The sequence below is a fragment of the Lactuca serriola genome, chromosome 2 (genome assembly GCF_051521515.1).
Source record: "Lactuca serriola cultivar US96UC23 chromosome 2, Lser_US96UC23_V15, whole genome shotgun sequence".
Lineage (NCBI taxonomy): Eukaryota > Viridiplantae > Streptophyta > Magnoliopsida > Asterales > Asteraceae > Lactuca > Lactuca serriola.
The window spans coordinates 81,089,549-81,096,368 of NC_136409.1; the positions used below are offsets into that span (position 1 = coordinate 81,089,549).

The following is a 6,820-nucleotide window of genomic DNA, read 5'->3' on the forward strand; positions in this document are numbered from 1 at the left end:
CTCACGTGGCGGCTACATTTTGCCTCACTCTTTTAACCCTAATTGTGAATAATACATGACTATTTATAGGGAAAAGACAAGTCTTGGGCTTTTAACCTAGAATTCGTTAAAGGAGCCCATTGCCATCATCCATGGAGTGCTTTGAAACCCTACAATCTCCCCCTCAAAGTATGGAATGGATGACAATGCTTTAACTTCCAAAACAAGCATCTAGCAAATAAAAAGATCTGCAACGAGGAATATATGAAGCAATCCACGAATCTTGATTCTTCAATAGTCTTCAAACACGGGCTCTAGGATATATAAATCAGGCACTGAAGTAATGTCTTTAAACTTCATTTTCGAATGTAATCCCAAAGAATCTTCATGAAAACCAAACCTGCCATAAAAACCCATTTCAGAACAAAGAGGCCGAATCACTTCTTGTCTTTGAAGAGCTCCCCCTCCAAGTCACAATGATCTTCAAATAAGCTAATGATATAAGCCATCAAAAAATATCATGTAACAACCCAAACTTTATGATTCGTAATGCCACTTGATCGAGAAAATACAAGAAGTCGGAGATATAACAAGTCCTTAGCAGAGCTCGATAAAGAACTTCCGCTGTAAAGGATACTTCTCTGTAAAAGCTTTAGCAGAGCTCGATGAAGAACTTCCGCTGTAAAAGCTACCTTCATAATTCTACCATAAGCTTTATCAAAAATCTTCAACTTTGAAAAGTCACAAATCCAATTTCGAATGGCTATACCAAATTCTCCCCCGATTTATAATCAAAAACATGATTATAAAGCCTTCAAATTAATTCAAATCGATTAATGAGAATTGATGAACACAAGATAACAAACAATAACCTCAGATAATTAATAAATAATCATCAATTGTTGATTTTGACAAACCCAGAATGATCGAACGGGATAAATGAAATATAGAACAGAGGACGCAAACGGTGTTTTAACGAAAATAGGGCTTAGATAGTGGATCAAGAACAATAAAGAACCAAATCTTCGGGCCAAAACAAAAGAAATAAGATACAATGATTTTGGACTTAACAAACGAACATATCCAATCAGAAAATACGAACCAAATACAAATCAGATTGAAATAATACCCAGATGAACAGTGGAAGAACACCATCAATCTCCATGAACAGAGCCTTGAACAGAATTTTGATTCCAAAACGCCACAACACCAATAATCCTCAATAACTTGTGTAGAAAATCATCAAATCAAGAACCGATACTTCAAAAATCAATAGATCTTCAAAGACCCACTCTAATACCACTTGTTGGGATGAAAACCCTAATTGAGATTTGATGAACAAGATGTGGAAAATAAGAACAAACACAAATATGAAGATTATGTCGAATGATCACTCGATTTATTCAAATATGAGGAATAAATTACACTTAAGAAATAAGAATCTAACTCTACAAGAAACCTCACAACGTGGCGGCTACATTTTGCCTCACTCTCTTAACCCTAATAATGAATAATACATGACTATTTATAGGGAAAAGACAAGTCTTGGGCTTTTAACCTAGAATTCATCAAAGGGGCCCATTGCCATCATCCATGGAGTGCTTTGAAACCCTACAATAACTATTAGGCATAATATCATCCTAGGGTTTCATGCTTTTTGTAAACTACTAATATATTACAAATAATAACATTTTGTAAAATCAATAGTTTAGTATTATAACATGCCCCCCCACCCCCCCCCCCCCCCCCGTAAAACATTTGAAAATCATAAAAGTGGGGTCATGAACTCACCCTTATAGTGTGATTTGTTTGTTTCGGAACTTCGCATTGGAGGCTCGATCCATTTGGAAGAAGGGGATTTATATAGATCGATTGAGAGAGTAGAGAATGGTGTGAGGTGTAAAAAAAAGAGAGAGTAATGGTCTCTATTTATAATGCCTGGTTTTGTGTGTGTGTGTGTGTGTGGCGCACCTTCATGTGCACAACGCGTATGTGCAGGTTGGCTCCACCCAACATTGGACATATGTCACCCTCTCGTTTGCCCACGTCTTCTCGAATCTCAATGAATCTGGTTGTCAGATTCCACGTCGTGCACTACCTGCGTTACACGTACACGAAAATGTTTTTCATAAGTTCATATTTCTCTCATATAATTTTTTTTTCGGCGTTTTATATACACGCATAGCTATTGTTGAGTACTATAACTTTCCTTAAGGTTGTATTGCTTAGTTCCAACTTTATTTGTATCACTTATTTTTATAATTTTAAATGATTTTTCAAAATTGTATCTCTCTCATACGGACTCCGTTTTTGTCCTTCTTTGTCTCAAAATCCTTATCTCAAGAAGTACTACAATTTTCCTTTTGGTGAGTTTATTCAAGGGTCAACCATTCTGTTCATAGCTTTTTAGCATTGTAACTTCTTTCACGCGGCTCATTTTTTATATTTTACAATAATTATAACTAATTCATATGGAGTTAGATTTTTACAAAATTTATATTTTTGGACACGTGTTGACATGTACTTTCGTAATATATTAATCTTTATACCAATCGTCGTAACTTTTTGTGTACTTATTTTTAGTTTTTCATTTACTTGGATTAGTTTTTCTTGCGTATTAGAGTTCGAAATCTAATGTTTTGCTAACTAGCTTTCAAAATCTTTTATTAATGATTTGGGGTCTATTTTTTCTGATTGTCACATCCACCCCCCCCCCCCCCTCATTTAAGGAATTTTGTCCTGAAATTTAGATCATAGTTCTTATCACTAGGATGTTGGCTAGGGGAGGGTGATTCTTAACCCGTGCTTGATATTCTCATGTTGTTTCTTTTAGATTTAGACCAACTTATTCTTTACTGGTTGCAATCTCTTTTGACGCTTTGTTTCATTGGTTCTGCTTCATTAGGTCGTTCCTAAATACTCTACTTCAAGTATTTCTTTGTCTGACTTACCAGTCTCTGGCTAGCTACTTCTCATCCTTATCTATTCTTATACTAGCATTTTCCCCTTTTTTGCGTTCGTGATCCATATGTACAATTCAGTTACAACGTCGACAAAATTTCTCTCTGCATATATCATGATGATAATAGTTGCATTGGTTACGCTTTGGAAGACTCCCTAAGTATCCCCTTGGTGGGGAGACTGGTCTGTCTTGGGATTTCATCACATCTAGTCTCTCCCGTGAGGATCTATTGGACCTTCCCTTGGAATCTCCTTCCCATTTCTTTTTATAACCATTGACTCCCCCCCTCTCTCTCTCTCTTAATTAGCCTTAGTGTTTGATGACTCTTTTTTTAAGATTCTTTTGTAACCATTGACTCTCTCTCTCTCTCTCTATCTCTCTCACCCTTAATTAGCGTTAGTGTTTGATGACTCTTTTTTTAGCTATTAGGTTGCGCCGCGATTATCATCTTTTAAATTTATGTAGCTAGCCCCTTGACATATTCTTCAATCTTCTTGCTTCTGGGTTGATCAATGCCCATATGATAGCTACGTTTTCAAAGTGCATGGTATATCCGGTCAAGATTGATTTCTTTGTAGTCAGATAACTGAGACCTATTTCCATTCTCCTTGTGTCCTCTTTAGAGTAGAATCCTTTTTATAACTACTTTTCAATGCTTCCCAAGAAGTTGCATAGGCAGATTCTATGCCTAAGGTTTTGACTTGAGTATTCCACCAGATAAAAGTTGCACCCATAAACATACAAGTAGTAAATTTAACCCGACAGTTTTTGGGGAATATGTGGATTTCTAGGGCCAATTCCATCTCTCTTATCCAGCTGGCTAAACCATTTATTCCTCCGTCTCCATAGAAGGTTCTTGGATTGTTGTGCATGAACTCCTCATTGGTCCCTTTGTTGTTTTTATTTCCTTCTCTTTCGTAGATCCCTAAGGCGTCGAAGATTCATTGGTCTATCATGGTCTTGATAGTGGTTGAATCTACTAGTGCCAACCTTTGTGTTGACACGACTTCATCCTATAATGGTGCGTATAGGATTATTACCATTTTAATTGGATTCACATATCCTAATGAAAACCTTAGAGGGCATTTCCTAATTCATAGTGGTTTAATAGTTAATGTTATACTATTTTACTTATAATGGCATTCTTTGTGCTTTCTTTTTTTGAAGGTAGATTGCTTTTAACCGAGTAATTTCCTAGCAACATATCTTCTTGTTGTCTTATTTATTTCCTATGATACTGAGATGATTTCTTTAATTGCCTTGTTTGTTCTGCCTTAAACGAAGTTTCTGGTTAATTAGGGTAATCTCTTATGCGAGCTAAGTTGCATCTTTCCTTACCTATCGGCATTAATGTATCAGAGTTCTATCAACTTGAGTTGAGGTTGTTTCAATCAAAATTTTGCTCTTACGGAGGGCAAAAGGAGATAGGTGAAATTAATCAAAGGTAAAAACTGTAATTACTCAAAAAAATGAAGGATTGTGCATCGTGCATGAAGGGTGTGTTGTGCACACTTTTGCTAGAGCATAAAATGTGCGCTTTTCTAGATTTGAAACCACATGCTTCTGAAATTCATTCTCTTTTTCCTTCCGCTGGTCCCCAATCTCAATTCTTCCCTACATGCGATGAGCACGCGGCGTGCTTGGTGTTTTCTAAATTTGATTCTCGATTTTCCTACTCCTTAATGCTAATCCTAACACATTTAGTTTGAATGTTCTAACATTTTATGACCGTTTGAGTTTTTTTGAGATTTTTAGGGTTTATAAATTGTTGTTTATAATACATGAAATCGACTAGTTAAATCCTTAGTATAACAATGGATTAGTCAGCCTCTATACTTGATACCTTTAATAATCAGTTAATCTAACCTCAATTTGAGGTTTTTGTTTTTGGGCAAATTTTATGGTTATACTCAAATCCGTCACTTTGTTGTGTTTTTGGGACGAATTGATAATGTATTCTGCTTATCTAATCCCCGATTATCAAACCCCTTTGATTTTTAAGTTGAAATTTAGAGAATTTGGATGATTTGAAGTCAATTTTTCCTCGTGTTCTTAGCACACGCCGCACAAATGCAAGTGCACAAGGCGCATCTGCAAGCTGCGCGCGGCGCATTTCTTGGTGCGCGTTTAACTCGTTTTGAGTATTGGAAGCGTGTTATTTATTTTATCAATAATACTAATTGTTTTGTTTTTCTCTTAGGCTTTATGATGTCTCATGGAGGTAGACAGTGTCACTTGCCACATAATTGGTCGTCACACCCATTTCTAGAGTTTCACAACATCCTTATGGTTGAGGACCGAAACACTTTCGTTTCCCGAATGTCTGCCCTTCTCTCCAAGAAGATTCACATACCCCAGCCTTTTCATTAGATGATTGCAGATAGGTCGGGTTTAACAGATCGTCTGGAGTCATACCTTACTAGGTTACTTCGTGATGATGATGATGATGATCTCGAGCTTTTCACTTGTTAGGGGTGACATCGTATCTTTGGGATATGAGAGGTTATTTATCATGAGTTGTGCTAGGAGTTTTTCTCTACCATTCAGTTCGACAAGGAGTTTACACTCTGGATTGGTTCATCAGTTCTTACCTTTTATTTAGGAGGGGTATCCCACTCTTGTAGTGTCATGGAGTTGGGACGACGTTTAGGGGTCTACACTGATGAGGAGGTTGCCAGTCCTCATTTCCTACCTTATGTTGATAGTTTTATCACTCTTCACCACCACAGGAGTACACTCAGATACATGTATGCACTCTAGCTAGAGGCATTTATGTGGCTAGAGTAGCCAAGGAGAGTGCATTCAGATCTCATACTATGAGACTGATTCATCGATTGATCGCCTCGACCATTTGTCATCGTGGGGAGTGTGGCAAGGTTACCTAAAGGCGATCTATTTCTCGTTTGGTGTCTGACTCATACCAATGTTTGCCTCAACCTTCCTTTTATCCTTTCTGTTTATCTATTTAGCCTATTTGTGTGTCCCTTTCCAAAGAGCAAGGTTTGTGGAGGTCATTTTGTCATTTGCCTCGCTAGTTCTTATGGGGAAGATACTAGTAGGATGGTTTTGTATCCTATTAAGTATCTTGATAAGAGAGCTCATATAAAGATACGAGCGGTCGTACATGGACCTAATAGGACCGTGAGGATTCCTGCTGATGATATAGTGGCACCTCTTCGCTTGGTGGAGCCTGAGCCTAATTTTGCACTTCATAGGTGGCAGAGAGCTAGGTGTGCATCACCAGCTGTTCAGCAGGGGACTGGGCCTAAGATCAATTTATGTTACTTGGCTCGTCGTACTGATGTATTGGGTAGGGAGCCACAAGTCATCTTACGAAGTCAGCAGTGGATTATGGTATCTCTTACTAGTGTGATGGATCATCTGCAGATCGATTATCCACCCTTCCCACAGTCTAGCGATGGTTCTTGTACATCTAGGACACATCATGGTGATGACGTGATGATAGTGACGTGGATGATAGTCACTTAAAGTGTCCATTCATTTGTACATGATATAAATAATCATACAATATGATAATTCACTAGTTTTGTTATTTTTATTATTATTTTCAAGAAACAATAATTCTCAATATGTTGGTAAATGTTAGTTTTTATAAAGTAATGGTTTTCCAATTAAATACAAGTATTGATTATATTTATTAATAATCAAATTATACTAAAAAATAATCAATTAGTGATAACTTGTTATAAGACGTGCCCCTTTAAGATCATATCTTATTATCAGTATCATTCTATAATGATTGTAGGGCATACAAGATCCTTCATTATACAAGTTTTGAAATTAATTAATAATTTGCATCTTATATTTACTAGAATGAAATAAACAACAACATATGAATCTAACATAATAACTTAATAA

General features: G+C 36.6%; 1 long non-coding RNA gene across 1 annotated transcript; it reads left to right on the forward strand.

The window, feature by feature from the left end:
- Positions 1-4,257: 4,257 nt before the first annotated feature.
- On the forward strand, positions 4,258-6,500 carry LOC145086458 (uncharacterized). The gene is made up of 2 exons (XR_013700459.1): positions 4,258-5,060; positions 5,142-6,500. It is a non-coding gene; the product is annotated as an uncharacterized LOC145086458 (long non-coding RNA).
- Positions 6,501-6,820: the final 320 nt, after the last annotated feature.